The sequence below is a fragment of the Carassius carassius genome, chromosome 19 (genome assembly GCF_963082965.1).
Source record: "Carassius carassius chromosome 19, fCarCar2.1, whole genome shotgun sequence".
NCBI lineage: Eukaryota > Metazoa > Chordata > Actinopteri > Cypriniformes > Cyprinidae > Carassius > Carassius carassius.
Window position 1 is genome coordinate 5,837,964 of NC_081773.1, and position 16,809 is coordinate 5,854,772.

Below are 16,809 nucleotides of genomic sequence, written 5' to 3' on the forward strand. Positions count from 1 at the left end.
CTCACATTGAACTACTGGCAACTTGTTGGTCTTGATGGACGAGGTCGGTCAGAGCCTGAATATTCATATTCTCCTCTTTGACACCCCCATGAGGGTGAACAGGACAGATTCAGACCGAGGGGAACTGCATTCCTGCGCGAACTACGTTCAGAGAATAATGGATGACAGTTCAAAATATACATACTATCACACAAACTCAAGACTCACTAGTTTGAATGAAATTAGAAAATATTTGAGGAATAAGCTATGAGAAACTGTGCTGTGTTGACCAACTGGAATATGAAAAGCAAGTTTTGAGAGCATCAAGTGTTAATGGCAGTCTAGTACTGGCAGTTTCTGATGGAGTAATTGGGTAGTAATGACAGCTCTATGTTAAAGTCCTCCTGATGAACACCTGTGGTCGTTCATTGGCCTCCCAAGTTCCTAAAACAGCCCAGATCCCCTACACACACACACACACACACACACACACACACACACACACACACACACACACACACACACACACACACACACACACACACACACACACACACACACACACAACACACACACACACACACACACACACACACACAGAGCAGCAGCAGACTGTGGTAATCCTGACCCAAAAGCCATGACAGATATAGTCAGAGCTGACACATCTCCTCTATGCCCCGACACCTGGGCTCATAAACTTTCTCGTGGAAAACCCCGTACATGACCCTTTCCAAAGAATCCCTCATTGTCTGTTAATGGAAAATGAGACAACAGCTGACAGACCATTAAATATACGCTTGTCCCAAACTTTCCAAAGTTCTGTCATCATTTAGTCACTGGTGCTGCTGTGTGAATCATTATGCTGCTCTTTACCATATAGCAAAATTTAATAGTGAACGTGGCACCGTAAATGTAATGCCTAATTGTAACTCATGTTATACAATAGCATTGTGTGAGGAAAAGACTGAAATTGAAAAACAACTAATTAAAAACTTTGTATTCTCACTTTAGAGAATGGAAATGAAAATGCAGAGGACATTTTCACTGAATACAGGCCCGTTCACATCAAGAAAGATAACTATAACCATACCATAACAAGTCCACAACATAACTAACAAAGAGTTAGAATCTCTTTCAATTTATTTTCCAGCTGTTTATCAACTGATAAATCAGCCAATCAGAATCCATACTTCTTTAAAGTGTTTAAAGTGGCAGACGATAAAACTGCAGCATGTGCTTACAATAAACAAACATTATTATATGTTGATACGGACACTAATATAGTTATAGTTTTTCATTATAGTTACATTTACAGTTGTTAATTACTCTACAGTAATATTAAATTTCTGAACTCACACATCGGAAACACGTGCACAGAAAACGTCAGAGTGCTAAACGTTCTATTTCATGTCTTATTGTGCTAAAACTGTCAAATACACACAAGTTTATGTTAAAACATGCATAACACAGTCAAGATATTGCATGTTTATATTAGATCGGTGTATTAAGTGACAGCAGCGTAATACACATCACCTATACTGCGGACTACTCTGTTAATATGACCCACACTATAAAATAAAAACAGAAAAGCGCTCACACAAAATCACATTTTGATGTTTGCATCGCATAACCAGCTCCACATCTATGGCTTTTCTGACATTATAAACTTACTCGATAGCTTACCTGGTGCAGCACTGCACATGCGATGTGAAACTCTCAAATAAGAGTTGTTTGCTTTTAATTCTGTCAGATAGGTTTAGGATTTAGTGCAAGTGGTATATTGTTTTCAAACACGCATATTCTTGTTTATCACCAATCAGCAGAAATGTAATTTCCGAACTGAAGCTTACATACAAAATCAGCATCTGAACTAACATCTCACTTTGTAAGTGTAGTGGAATGTGCAAGAAGAAACACAATATTTTGCAGCAATGTCACCACAGGCACATTTTTCTAATGAGTGCAGGTTGACAAATATGGAGTTGTGAGATATAATTTGAATTGGTTGAAAGCATAATCAAATTCTTCGGCTTCAGATCCCATGTGCTAATTAGCTGCTTCCTCTTTCTATCCCTCTGTCCAGTAACAGCGGCTTCAGGAAGCTTGTTAGCACAAGCACATGTGAGTCAGACTAACCTCATCAAATACTGCCAAACAAAGGGAACAAACACGCTTGCAGACGTCCGTTTGTGTGGGTGTTTATTAGCACACTCCCATTGTGTGAGTGTGTGTGTGTGTGTGTGTGTGTGTGTGCATTAGTAGCTTTAAATAGAGGACGATGTCCATACAGAGGTCACATTCCTCCAGGCATGAGTGTGTGATGAATTTGATCATTGCACAACTACTGTATGAAACTGTGTCATCACAAATCCAGAATAAGTCAGTCCACACCTCCTCCCCCAGTAAATCCTACATGAAAAACAGCGCCTGAAGGAAATGTGCAACATTCATGAAGCGAATCCATTGTAGTTCTTCTTCAAATAACTGTGTTCTGCTGGGAAAATGACAGAACGTAGGGACTGACGTGACAAATGCAGATTAAAGGTGGTTGTTTGAGGTGCAGGTGGGTGTTTTGACATCTGCTCGAGGAGTCTGAGGAACATGAAAGAAATGATCATGTTATTGCCTGAACAAAACCACTGCATGAATAGCTACATATCACAGAGGAAATAAACATTTACCCGCAGCTATCAGCACGCTTCTGAGAAGACTAGACACTTTTTCTTTGTTTCAAGCACTAGGTCGAATAACACAAGCAGGTCTTCTGGAGTGGTCGAACTGTCAGTACACAAGCAGAACACAGCAATCAATGGAGAGACTTCACAAGGAAACACATCATGGAAATCCTTAACAACTGATGTTTCTATCAAAAAGTATCACATTTTCCACAAAAATATTAGACACAACTGTTTTCAATATTTATAATAATAAGAAATGTTTCTCGATCATCAGATCAGCATATGAGAATGATTTCTGAAGGATCATGTGACGCTGAAGACTGGAGTAATGATGCTGAAAATCCATCATAGGAAGAAATCCCATTTATAAATATATTCAAACAGAAAACAACCATCCAACAAGTTATTTTTTCATTTTTAATCTAATAAATGTAGCCTTGATGGGCATGAAGGGAAGTCGTGGCCTAATGGTTAGAGAGTCGGACTCCCAATCGAAAGGTTGTGAGTTCGAGTCCCGGGCCGGCAGGAATTGTGGGTGGGGGGAGTGAATGTACAGTTCTCTCTCCACCTTCAATACCACGACTTAGGTGCCCTTGAGCAAGGCATCGAACCCCCAACTGCTCCCCGGGCGCCGCAGCATAAATGGCTGCCCACTGCTCCGGGTGTGTGCTCACAGTGTGTGTGTGTGTTCACTGCTCTGTGTGTGTGCACTTTGGATGGGTTAAATGCAGAGCACAAATTCTGAGTATGGGTCACCATACTTGGCTGAATGTCACTTTCACTTCATAAGTCTTTTATAGACGTCTAAAAACTTTTCAGAAACATGAAAAATTTTATTAAGTTGATTGGTCCATTGTCTTAAAACTGACAGTGAATTAAAAGTCTAAATATCTCAAGCTTTACTGGTGTCATAAAACTCTTCACATTTAACATGGGACACTGAGAAAAAAAAAAAATTATATATATATATATATATATATATATAAATCACAGACAGAATGGAGAAACACATCCTGTGTGAATGGCCCCTAACAGTCAGCACCAGTTTACACACACTACAGACAAACATAGATCTTTATTGTTCATTTAATCTGTTAACATATATTCATTACATCATCATCTGAAACAGACCAAATCAAAATATAAAGATATGAGGAAGACAATAATATTACATGTTCAGCTGCGATTAACAAGTCAAGTCAGACTTAAATTATGACCTTCAATGACTGTTATTGTCAGTCATTAAATTGTTTTTTACAAGACATATTGGCGCTCACAAAATACAATTAATCCTGATGAGTAGTAAACGAGGCCTGTGTGGGTGAATGAAATGTAATGATTCATTTATTTGCTTATGCTCGAGTCTTGGCACGCCATTTCAGTGTGGCGATGCACATACATGTGTGAAATTGCATGCTGTGTTCTGCCCTTCAAGGCACAGAGGAGCCGTTTGGGCTCTGTTCCAAAATCTTGTGAGCTGCTTTGCTGTTTACAGAATACATATGCATCACAACCGAAATTAAACTCCTAAAGGATGCTCTGCATTGGCAGAAACTCATACAAATGGTGCTCTTTGAATAAAAGTTCGACCCACAATTGATTTCAAAGGATTTTGGTGTTGGCATGATGCTAAGCTAATGGCATGACAATCAAATAAGAATAACATCCCACATGGAAAAGCACTTGATTTAATTTGTTGCTTTAATTCTATAGTTGCTGTGGTAATATGACAATAACAACTATAGTAATATAAACAAATTACTAAACTAAAGTACACTACAGTATTTATTATAGTTTATCAGTTCGCTATAGTTAATACTATACAGTTTGCTATAGCATTCATTTAAGTTCTGTAAATACTATAATATATACAGTATAATATACTATTACAGTATGGTTCAAAAACACTATAGTATTACTATAAATTACTATAGTATTTTTTCATATGGGATGCCACAGTACACACAAATAGAGAGTGAAATTGTAAATTTTCAATTGAATCAAAACTGAAGTATACTTTTGAGTTTAAGTAGGCAGCTCAGTAGGTTCTGGAAGAGAGTGTCCAGTAGAACTGTGTGTGTTTTCAGTAGAACATTCTGCTACCTGCTGGCTCTCGAAAGTTCAACTCATCACGCATAAATTACAGTGCCACTTTCTCCTCGGCAACAACTCGGGAGTGTGGCGTAACTGGAGCCAGGAGCAGGATTCCTCAGCTCAGTGTGAGGGGCACGGTGGCAGGCTGGGCGTCAGCGGGTCCAGCGGACAGGAAGGGAAAATAAACTGTTGACATACATAGAGCACTTGGGAATCAAGCATCTCAGAGCAGTTTGCGCAAGCAGTGAAGAAGTACATGTGGTCAGGTGGACGACATTCCTCACTCAGCACTGCTAACATGGGCCCGGTGCAGAGCAGAGGTCAGGACAGGAAGTCTCCCTCAAGCTGACTCACAAACACAGGATGCACAGAAGGCTATACTTTTCTGCAGTAAAAATATCATCTTTGGGTGCTGAAAACGCAACTTTATCTGTTCTTTTGACCTGCTATTTCTGTGAGCTGCTGTTTTTCCTTTCGAGTTGCGCACAGCTCTGTGTCAGACCTGTCAGAAATCACACATACATTTTCGTTTGCGCTCATTTGGTTATAGAGTGATGAGTTTGTAACTGGACGGCTGAGGAATGCGGTGTGGAATTGCACTTGAGGTTCCATTTTCTCGTGGATGGGAAGAGATTTATGAGGAAGTCTTGGCTGATGGGGCAGCGGTGGTGTGCGGCTGACTCTCTCTCTCTTTCTCCTTCGCCTCCATAAGTTACAGGATATGTGTGCACTTTACAATGATGTTTTTAGAGGACACTGGGAAAATCCCAACAAACTTGACGAAAGAGTGCCAACTCTTACATAACATAGGGCTCTTGAAAACAAAACCGGTTACACTCAGACACGCCTCAAGTTCTAATAATACACTCTTAACCAGAGCTGGGCAATAAATATATATTTGATACTTAAAATATTCCCAAGGATGTGTTAGTGGTATGTATAAAATCAAGTAACTTTGCTGTAAATATTAATTTGTACTTATTTTACAATATTATTTTGTAGTATATAATAATGTAATAATGCAATATTTCCTAATAACATGCTAGTTAGCAAGTTTCGCAGCTAAATTAAACAGTATCATGAGAACTGTTTGTCACCCAATGGGGGGGGGGGGTGCATTAAAAAGGGCTGCTGAAAACAGAGCTGATTTTGGCAAGGTAAAAATGGTGTTGTATGTTAGTATGTTAAATTTAAAAGTTCTTTTCATTGAGACCCTAAATAATAATATCAAATTGTGGAAAATGGGCATCCAATGACCCCTTCAACAATTCAACAGTCAAAATTAAAATATCATTTATTAATAATTCCATAACACTATGCACTTGTACAGATATTCTAGACTCGTACAGTTCACTCCTGGTACATCACAGAATAGCTATGGATTTGTATGTAGTATAGTCCATACAAAAAAACATGCCCCTTGAGTCTGGTGTACGGGTGTACGGAGTGCAGACAGGTCTCTGGTCTTTTTTGACACATCCAGGTCACCAAATAAATAAATAAATAATCACAACTATGCTTATTTTTAATGACAAATAAGCATATTCGCCTAAATTCTCACCACCATAATGTTTTTTTTTCTTTTTATGGACATTTTTCTTTCATGTTTTTTTATTCTATTTATTCTCAATTATGACTTGTCATTCATGTCATTCTGACTTTGTATTAAAAATATTGATATTATAAATTAGCATACAGTGTTTTTTTAACTAACATACATGAGTTTCAGTTTTTGTATTCTTACCGTTTTTATGGGAATTTAACTTATTTTTTGTAATTACATTTATTCCCAATTTGAATTCTCATTACATGTATTCTGAACTTATTATTGTATTAAAGGAATAAGTTAAAATATATGTTTTTTTTTAAATCAGCTTACATAAACATCAGTAATGTTTAACTTTTTTTTCTTTACTGTATTCATGGACATTTTACTTATTAGCTTTTTGTAATTCCATTTATTCTGAATGGGGATTCTCATTTCTGTCATTCCAAAATATAAATATAAATATATTACATTGCATTAAAATAATGAATGGTAATGAAAATTCAGGGAGAAAATGTGCTCAGTATAAGTATAATTCCTTTTTAATCTTTCTTTTGTTTTTCCAGTAAAATGTAACCCTGATTTTTATGATGAGATTCGCCCTGTTGCTCCGTGATGCAGAGATCACTGTCATCAGTGACATGTCAATTTCAGTGTGATTCGCCCAACTGGAGTTCTCTCAGGTACTGGACAGCATTGTGGATGTGAAAATCTGCTGAAGGATTTGGGGGATCTACTTGGTGTCCATGGTGACAAAAGATCGTCCGGCCAGCAGTGTCCTCTGGAGCCTGGATGTCGGAGAGAAAGAAAAGAGCCCCCACATCAAACATTAACAATGCAAATGAGCTTTTCCTCCCCAGTTCCTACTCCTGCCTAGGAGGGACAATGGCTGTCATTTACAGTGGGGCTGATAAGATACAGGGTCTTGGGAAAAGCCTGTTGGTTAAGAGGGGCTGAAAGCAAAGTCCCACCCCCGTCCTTTCACTTAGCTGCCACCCCTCCCTCCTCACTAATCATTCATTACTGTCATTTAGTCCCTTTAAAAAGAAGACACATGGACTGCTCTTTAAATCACGGAGGCCATGAAAAGACAGTCTATATGGGACATGTCCGACCACCACGGTGGCGCCTTCCACATGCCTTCAAGCTCTCCTTATGTGCCCTCTGTGAGTCAAGACCCACAAAATCCACCAAATAACATGAACAATGCACCAAAGAGAGATTACATGAACCTATAGACTCTTGTCTTTTATTGGAGAAAGGACTTACAAATCACACAGGCCACATTAAAGTGATGACAGAAAGGGAATGCTAATTACATTTCGAACTCATTATAGTTTATATTGCCGCCCTAAACATTCGAGACTTTGCACTGCAATTAGCACTGAGATGGCCCTTGTTTTTCTTAAGTGAACTCTAGAAACAAACTTTCCCTGCACGGCAGTTCTGCTGAAATGCCACTGGCTGCTTCTAATCCAGGCTTAACCTTTAACCAAGCACACTAAAGTTTAACATGCAAACTGCTGCGGGACATCAACCTCACCTGTCCACCTGATCTCCCAGGGAACAAATGAAGACGGCGAAGGCATTGACCTGCGGGTCCCTGAGGGTGCATGCGAACCGGTTGAGGCTGATCTTGTAGCACTCCAGGTTGGCGTCACTCAGCATGATGACGAAATTCTCGTCACTTCTTCATGCGCCAGCTCCTTCATGGCATGTTCGTTGCCCTCCAGTGTGTAGTCTCCACTCATGCAGAACTGCGGGTGGGCATGCATGGTCTGGGATGGTGGTGTACAGCAGAAGAAGAGGTTATAATGCATATTCAGACCATATGCTAAACAGTTTGTTTTGAGTGCACTTCCTGTGGGTTGGCTGGCGCACACAGTTTAAACATTGAAGTTAAATACAAAAACAGCCAGAAACCTTGGAGTTATGATTGATGATCAGCTTACTTTTTCAGTCCACATTGCAAAAACTGTCCGGTCCTGCAGATTTGCTTTATTCAACATTAAGGAGATCAGGCCCTTTCAGAACATGCTGCACAACTCCTTGTTTAAGCTCTTGTTCTGTCCAGACTGGACTATTGCAATGCCCTCTTGGCAGGTCTTCCAGCCGGTTCTATCAAACCTTTACAATTAATCCAGAATGCAGCAGCAAGATTAATTTTTAATGAGCCGAAAAGAATACACGTCACACCTCTGTTTATCAATTTGCACTGGCTAGCCCTAAAGTCCTAAAAACTGAGGATGCAAGTCCGAAATTTGCATACTTTCTATTGAGAAACGCAGGCAGTTTTACTTCACCAGACTATTTGCCTAATCTTCATGGTACTTTAGACAATGGTGGAAATGCAGAAAGCAACAGGTCTGGGGGAAAAAAGTTTAGTGGAATTTCCGTGGAAACGCAGCTATAGTTGCTGGAGGATTATCTGCTCCATTTGAGCATACTAGTTTTTTTTACCTGCTGGCCTAAACAAGATCTTAGGGCAGTCATAGAATCCAAGAAGTCCTCGGCCAAGAAGCCCTGATGCAAAAAGCCCAGGGTTTCAGAGGGCAGCCTCTGCTAGGGTAGAGCGGTTCACACTGCAGTACACGGTGCCCGTCTTGCCTCAGCGCCCTCTGGGGGCCGATCTGCCAACCCTGCCAGTGTTCCAGGGCGCAGCGGTCCCCAGCGAGCATCGTTCTCAGTATCTTCCGCTCATGCGCGTAGCGGGGCTGAGACGCTCGCCGCCCCTGCGGGGGCCTCTTACACCAGAAGTCAGTCTCAAGAGACTGATTCCCTTAGTAGATTATTTAGCGGTGTGGAAACTACTGCCAAATGTATCTCAATGGGTCCTGCACACAGCAGAAAAAGGCTACCGTATTCAGTTCGGCTCTGCGCCGCCAATGTTCAACGGGGTCATTCCGACGACAGTCGGCCCCAGGCAGGGTCTGGTTATGGAACAGGAAGTGAAAACCCTATTAGAGAAGGAGGCCATCGAGGTGGTCCCTCCTCAAGACAGGGAGTCCGGATTTTACAGCCGGTATTTCATAGTTCCAAAGAAGGATAGGGTTGCGTCCGATTATAGACTTGAGGGTCTTAAATCATTCAGTTATGAGATTGAAGTTCAAAATGCTCACAATCAAGCATGTTGTAGCTCAGATCAGGTCCGAGGACTGGTTTGTCACAATAGATCTCAAAGATGCATACTTCCACATATCCATCCTTCCACAACACAGGACGTTTCTGAGGTTCGCTTCCGGGGGCGAAGCTTACCAATATCGAGTACCTCCCTTCGGCCTTGCACTCTCACCCCGCACATTTACAAAATGTGTATACGCGGCTCTGTATGCCCTGGGTTGACCCACTCCATGCTGAAGGTTTACGTGGCAGCCATTGCGGCCTACCACGCCCTTCTCGATGGCCAGTCTTTGGGAAGACACCCCCTAGTTACACATTTCTGCCGCAGTGCGCCGAGGCTGAGACCTCCAGTACAGTCAAATTAGGATGTTTTTGACGTTAATATTTTGATAACATTATAAGTGTACCTCAGAGATCAGTACAAAATAAGAATAAAAACCAAAGGGAATTCATGACCACTTTAAAGGATTTTTTGCAGTGATGGCTGAAAACTGGGTAACTAGAATTTAGCTTTTTTTTTTAAATAAATGGGATTGTTTCAGTTTTGAAGGCCCCAATCTGGCTGCAGTCGTGCGTCAGTGAATCCCAGAGAACATCTCTGAGAATTTATGCTCGACTTTCTTCCTGATGTGGTCACATAAGACAATAGGAGGAATTCCAGGGGTAACGCTGGCTACTACGTCAGCACATGTGAATTCATAAGAGCATAGACTTCAAAACAAACACGGGAAATTAGGTCACCCCTGCATTACAGAAGCATTACTGTACCTTCAAAACATTCAGCCTCTCCTTGTTGTTCTTGGGCACTTTGTCACATCTGAAAAGTTCTATGTCAAACCCGTCTCCAGAGTGCCCCATAATATCATACTACAGAAGAAAAAAAACAGGTAGGAGAAGTGTTAGACCACACTGCTAAGAAAACAACAAGCCAAACAATGATATGCCCAATGCATTATTAGAAGTGTACATTAAGGTATTTTTGTCATTGTAGATTTCTGAGATGTGTCAAAAATGAACATCAAGATGAGACACATTTGACAAGTGAGACAGGACACAGCACAATACTGGATAATACTCTACCACATAACTGTACAACAGTTTCTGTCTGGAATCCATCACAAAGAAAACTCAAAGTTTTAGAACATTTATGTAGACTTTGCGATCAGAATCTCAGATTTTTTTTTTCACAGATAATAAAGTTTATTCCACAGACAGCATTTACTTCCAAGTCACAAAATCCTTGTGGTGTGATGCTATGTAAAAAGTAATTATTACGTAACAATCTGGATGGCAAACACACAGTTTTGATGTTATGAATTACACTCTTGAATAGTCAAATCAAAATGGGAAGTTTCATAATAATCTTTTGTCCAGCTCACCAGTTAGCGGGCGTCTTTGCCAACAATGCAGCAGTTGATGGCACTGACAATCTGAAATACATCAAATTCCATTCCGTCAATGTCTTCTGCATACTTTTAGTCAGTCGTATCAAGGGGACACTAGTCTCAGACCTCAAGCAACATGCCCATGGATGCGTACTGTAAAGCAAGGTTGCAGAGGTTGATTGAAATTCCTAGATCAGATCTGATTGCTTAACAATATCTGGAAGTCTGAGTGGACAGGTTTTAATCTGTATAACATATTTTCAAGGCTATTGATCAGAAAAATCATCAGTTTGGACCAGACTCTGTGTTGATTGTCAAAGGTTGACAATATGTGACTAAGGGAACACAGAGTACTGTGTAACCAGCAGAGCTAAGCGGATCTAGGGAGAAATTAGAAGAAAGTACGTGACACCTGCCTTTAAATCAAAGGTGAATGAGTTATCAGATGCATGTTTATGTAATGCAGATTATGTAAGTGTCACAATGAAACAGATATATGACAGGCCAGCTGGAAGAGCAAGCAGCTCGTTTAACAGCTAACATGGGGCCATAAAGTCTGGTGGCCCTCACACACACACACACACGCACAAACACACATGCACACACATTAACATACTTACCATCTCACATATCACTGTCACTTCATTCATCCATTACACTCTACAGTAACTGAGCACAAAAGCAAGTATCAGTACTGTGTCAGCAAGTATATATATATATATATATATATATATATATATATATATATATATATATATATATATATATACACATTTTTTTGCATTTAAAAAAAGTGTTATTATTTCATGAAATTGTTAAGCAGAACAACTGTTTTCAGCTCTAATGATAGATAACAAGAAATGTTTCTAGAGCAGTAAATCATCATATTAGAATGATTTCTGAAGGATCATGTTACACTGAAAACGTACTCGGTTACTAAACGTAACCTCGGTTCTCTCTAGAGTAGCTAAGACGCTACGGGAAAAGTCTCTTTTCACAAAATACTGAAGCAAAAAATTATCCTTAATTTTGTATTTTTGTAAAGCGCATTTGCAGCAGTACACAGCCATAGGCGAGACGGCTCGTTCGCTCATTGGCTTGTTCTGCGGCAACTGCACAGCCTATCGAGCGCGGGCTGATGCAACATCAGACCAATAAGGGCGCTTCGCGCCCTTCTTGCCACTTCCCGCCGAAACGGGTGTGGCCCAACCTATAAAAGGAGCTCGAAAAGGCTGACTCACCTGATTTATTTCATCGCCGAAGCGAACCAGAGTGAATCGTGCGCACGGCAGAGAACGCAGTACTCGTTCGCTCTTCTAGAGAGAACCGAGGTTACGTTTAGTAACAGAGTACGTTCTCTTACGAGAGCTCTCTCGTACTGCGTCTTAGCTAAGACGCTACGGGAACCCAATGTAAAACGCCGTGCGCGCAGGGATCACACACCAATAAACCTGAAGCAACGCCCAGGATTTACAGTGCACAGTCACCTGAGGGATTCACAGAGAGTCCAGGACAGAAAAGGGAAAAAGCCCTCTGTCCCATATCTAGCAGCATCCGTAGATGCGGCAATATGACGTCACACAGCCAAGGCAAGGCCTGACCAATGTGGCAATGCTGGTCTTACGCAATACTGCCCATATAACAGTCAGCAGCGCATAGCGCTCGTGAACTCAGAATTCCCCTCAGGGCCCTGATTCGCCTATACCGACAGCAGCCTTGCTTGCAAGGCGGGAACCTCCAACCTGGTAGAACCTGATAAATGTAGACGGCGAGGCCCATCCTGCCGCGATACATATATCCTGCAAGGAGATCCCAGTAGACCACGCCCACGACGAGGCGATGCCTCTTGTGGAGTGTGCTCTGACGCCCAACGGGCACTGAAGGCCCCTGGAAGCGTAAGCTAATGCTATGGCGTCAACTATCCATCTGGATAGAGTCTGTCTCGAAACAGCCATTCCCTTGGAACGCTCACCGAACGAGACAAATAGCTGCTCCGTCTGCCGAAAGGCAGCAGAGCGAGACACATAAGCTCTTAAAACCCTGACAGGGCAAAGAAGACTCGAGTCTCCATCCTCCCCTGACACCGGCAGGGCAGACAGGGCAATAACCTGAGCCCGAAACGGTGTGTTGAGGGATTTCGGCACATAACCGTGCCTAGGTTTGAGTATGACTCTTGAGTCATTGGGCCCAAACTCCAAGCACGACTGGCTCACCGAGAGCGCGTGCAAATCACCCACACGCTTCACAGAAGCGAGAGCCAACAAGAATACTGTCTTGAACGACAGATGCTGAAGGCTAATTGATTGGATAGGCTTGAAAGGGGGACCCTTCAAGGCCTCCAAAACCGCCGCGAGGTCCCACATAGGGACTGACGGAGGTCTGGGAGGATTCAGCCTCCTAGCTCCTCTGAGGAACCGGATGACTAAATCATTCCTTCCTATTGACTGACCGGACGCCGTTTCAGAAAACGCCGCGATGGCAGCCACATAAACTTTGAGCATGGATGGGGCTCTGCCCTTATCCAACAGCTCCTGAAGGAAGGAGAGGACCTCCGTCACCTCACAACTAAGGGGTGAATAACCTCGAGCTGTGCACCAGCTGGAGAACACCGACAACTTCGAGGCATACAGACGTCGTGTCGACGGAGCTCTAGCCTGAGTGATGGTATTTAGCACTCCCACTGCGAGATCAGCGGGTAACCATTGAGTGCCCATACATAGAGGGACCACAACTCCGGTTGAGGGTGCCAAATCGAGCCCCTGGCCTGCGAGAGGAGGTCTCTCCTCAACGGTACCGGCCACGGGGCGACATCTGCTAACTGCATCAAATCTGGGAACCATGGTTGGTTCTTCCAAAGAGGTGCTACAAGCAGTATTGAACATCTCGTTTCTCTCACCCATTCTATCACCTGCGGAAGGAGGGAGACGGGAGGGAACGCATAAAGCGGGCAGCACGGCCATCTCCGTGACAGCGCGCTTTCGTTCTTGGAAAAGAACGTGGGGCAGTGAGCGTTTTCGTGGGACGCAAAGAGGTCCACCTCCGCCATGCCAAATCTCTCCCACAACAGCCGGACTGTTTGCGGGTGTAGAGACCATTCGCCCGTAGGAACATTGCCTCTGGACAGCCTGTCTGGACCCAGATTCTGCAGTCCAGGCACATGCACTGCTCTCAGCGAGCGCACGTTACGCTGAGCCCAAATCAGGAGGCGTTCCGTCAGCCTGCACAGGTTTCGGGACCCGAGACCGACCTGGCGATTTATGTAGGACACCACGGACTACGACGTGGTGATCCTTGATATGGGGACAAAAGCGCGTCAGCGCGTTCTCCACTGCCAGCATTTCCAGGCAGTTGATATGATGGAGCTTTTCCCGTTCTGACCATAGGCCAAAGGACGGTCTGCCTTCGAGCAGCGCTCCCCATCCCGAAGTGGAGGCGTCCGTCGACTCCATTTTCACACTCGGGGAAGTCCCCAGGCTTACACCTGATCGGTACCAGCCGTTCGCTGTCCAAGGTGCTAGAGCCGCAACACAGCTCTGATCGACCTTGAAATGCAGCCGGCCAGACGCCCACGCTCTGCGCGGCACCCGAGCCTTCAGCCAGAACTGCAGGGGGTGCATGCGGAGCAGGCCCAGCCGCAGAACCGGAGATGCTGAGGCCATGAAACCCAGCATCTTTTGACAGTGTTTGAGCGACACAGTCGCGCCACAGCGGAAAGAACTCGCTGCACGCTGAATGCCCATCGCGCGCTGTGGTGACAGCCGCGCCGTCATGGAACACGAGTTCAGAACTATACCCAGAAACAGGATCGTCTGACTGGGGTTCAGCGAACTCTTCGCCCAATTGACACTGAGGCCGAGCTTCTCGAGGTGATCGAGTAAAACGGCTCTGTGGTCCACGAGCTCCGCTCATGATCGGGCCAGAACCAGCCAGTCGTCCAAATAATTCAGCACTCGTATGCCTCTGAGTCTGAGAGGAGCGAGCGCTGCATCCATGCACCTCGTAAACGTACGAGGAGCTACGGAGAAGCCGAATGACAGGACTGCAAACTGGTATGCCTGGCCCTCAAGGCGAATCTCAAATATCGCCTGTGGTTTGACGCTATCTGTATTTGAAAATACGCGTCCTTTAGATCTATTGACATGAACCAGTCCCCTCTGCGAATCTGCGAGAGGAGCTTCCTGGTCGTGAGCATTTTGAAATTGCGTTTCATCAATGCCTGTTCAGCTGTCTTAGATCCAGTATGGGCCGGAGACCCCCGTCTCTCTTGGGCACCAGAAAGTATCTGCTGTACAGCCCCCCCTCGCTTTGAGACACAGGCTCTACAGCCCCTTTGCTCAACAGTTTTGATATTTCGGCCCAAAGTATGTGTGCTACTTCTGTTTTGACCGTAGTTTCGACGCGCGCTGAAAAGCGCGGTGGGCGTTGAGAAAACTGTAGCGAGTAGCCTCTCTTTATAATGCCTAGCACCCAATCCGAAACCCCTGGAAGCACTGACCATGCATCTGCATGAATGGCTAAGGGCTGGATGCGAAACGCGCTCTGTTGACTGGGCAACGGCGGCGCTCGAGTGTGCTGCGCATCTGAGGCGGGGAGCGCGCTGATCACAGCGGGCAGATCGCTCTTCCTCGACCCCGTTCCGGCGCTTAACCGACTGGAGGGAGGCTGAGCGGGTCCCGTGGGACTCGATATATCTGCGAGTAACCGTGGGCTGCATGTGTGCACTTTTACCACTTTCAACTCACTGTCTGCCTGTGCAGAATGTACGTGCACGGGCCTCGTTTTTACAGAAGCCCCGCACCGTATGTGACATAGTGTATGTGGGCACTGGGAAGTGGGCACGTTTACTATGCGGCGCGCTCGACCGATCTGTGTCCATCTTATGTGCGCTAGCCCTGTGTGCAGGGCTGTGCTTACATGTGGAGATGGGCACTGGGTAGTGGGCATCGTCACTGCATTTATAGCACCATCGGCCGTGGCCGGACGAGCATGCACGGGTTTCGTTTTTACAGAAACCACATGACGCGTGTGACATAGTAATTGTGGGCACTGAGGGGTGGGCACGTTTACTATGCAGTGTGCGCGACCGACTTGAGTCGACATTATGGGCGCAGGCCCTGTGTGCAGGGCTGTGCTTACATGTGGAGATGGGCACTGAGGAGTGGGCATCGTCACTACATTTATAGCACCATCGGCCGTGGCCGGACGAACGTGCACGGGTTTCGTTTTTACAGAAACCACATGACGCGTGTGACATAGTGATTGTGGGCACTGAGGAGTGGGCACGTCTACTATGTAGTGCGCGTGATCGACTTGAGTCGCTTTTATAGGCGCAAGCCCTGTGTGAAGGGCTGTGCTTATATGTGGAGATGGGCACTGAGCAGTGGGCATCGTCACTACATTTATAGCACCATCGGCAGTGGCCGGGACACCAGAAATTACACCTTTTTCGGGAAATATCTGGGTAGCCGTGATAACGGTTTTCGTGTGCAGGCAAGCGGGCAACCGTACAGGCTTGCGCATTGCAAAAAATGCTGAAACAGTCACAATCTCTGGAAACTGAAACAGCGGCGCGCTTAGGTGAGAGCCCGGCCGCAGCGGAACTCGTACACCGGCGCTTCGATGAAGCAGCCATCGTGTGTAGTGCCGACGCAGCGTCATGCAGCATGCTTAGATGGCTTTCCCAGGATGGCTTCGGGGCTCCTGGCCTCACCGTAATCCTCTGCCGCGGTCCCCGCGGCGCGACGGCCAGTAGAGCGAGAACGGGGGTCTCGAGCTGCGTTGCTGAAGCTGTTGTGATAACGGCTTTTGTGTGCAGGCAAGCGGGCAACTGTGCAGGCTTGCACATTGCATAAAACGCTGAGACAGTCACAATTCCTGGAACTGAAACAGCGGCGCGCTTGGGTGAGAGCTCGGCCACAGCGGAACTCGTACACCTGCGCTTCGATGAAGCAGCCATCGTTAGTAGTGCCGACGCAGCGTCACACAGGAGGCTTTAGATGGCAACACC

At 44.6% G+C, this 16,809-nt stretch overlaps 1 pseudogene; it reads right to left on the reverse strand.

The window, feature by feature from the left end:
* Positions 1-6,976: 6,976 nt before the first annotated feature.
* Positions 6,977-16,809, reverse strand: part of LOC132095637 (von Willebrand factor A domain-containing protein 8-like) — a 102,467-nt pseudogene continuing 92,634 nt past the window's right edge.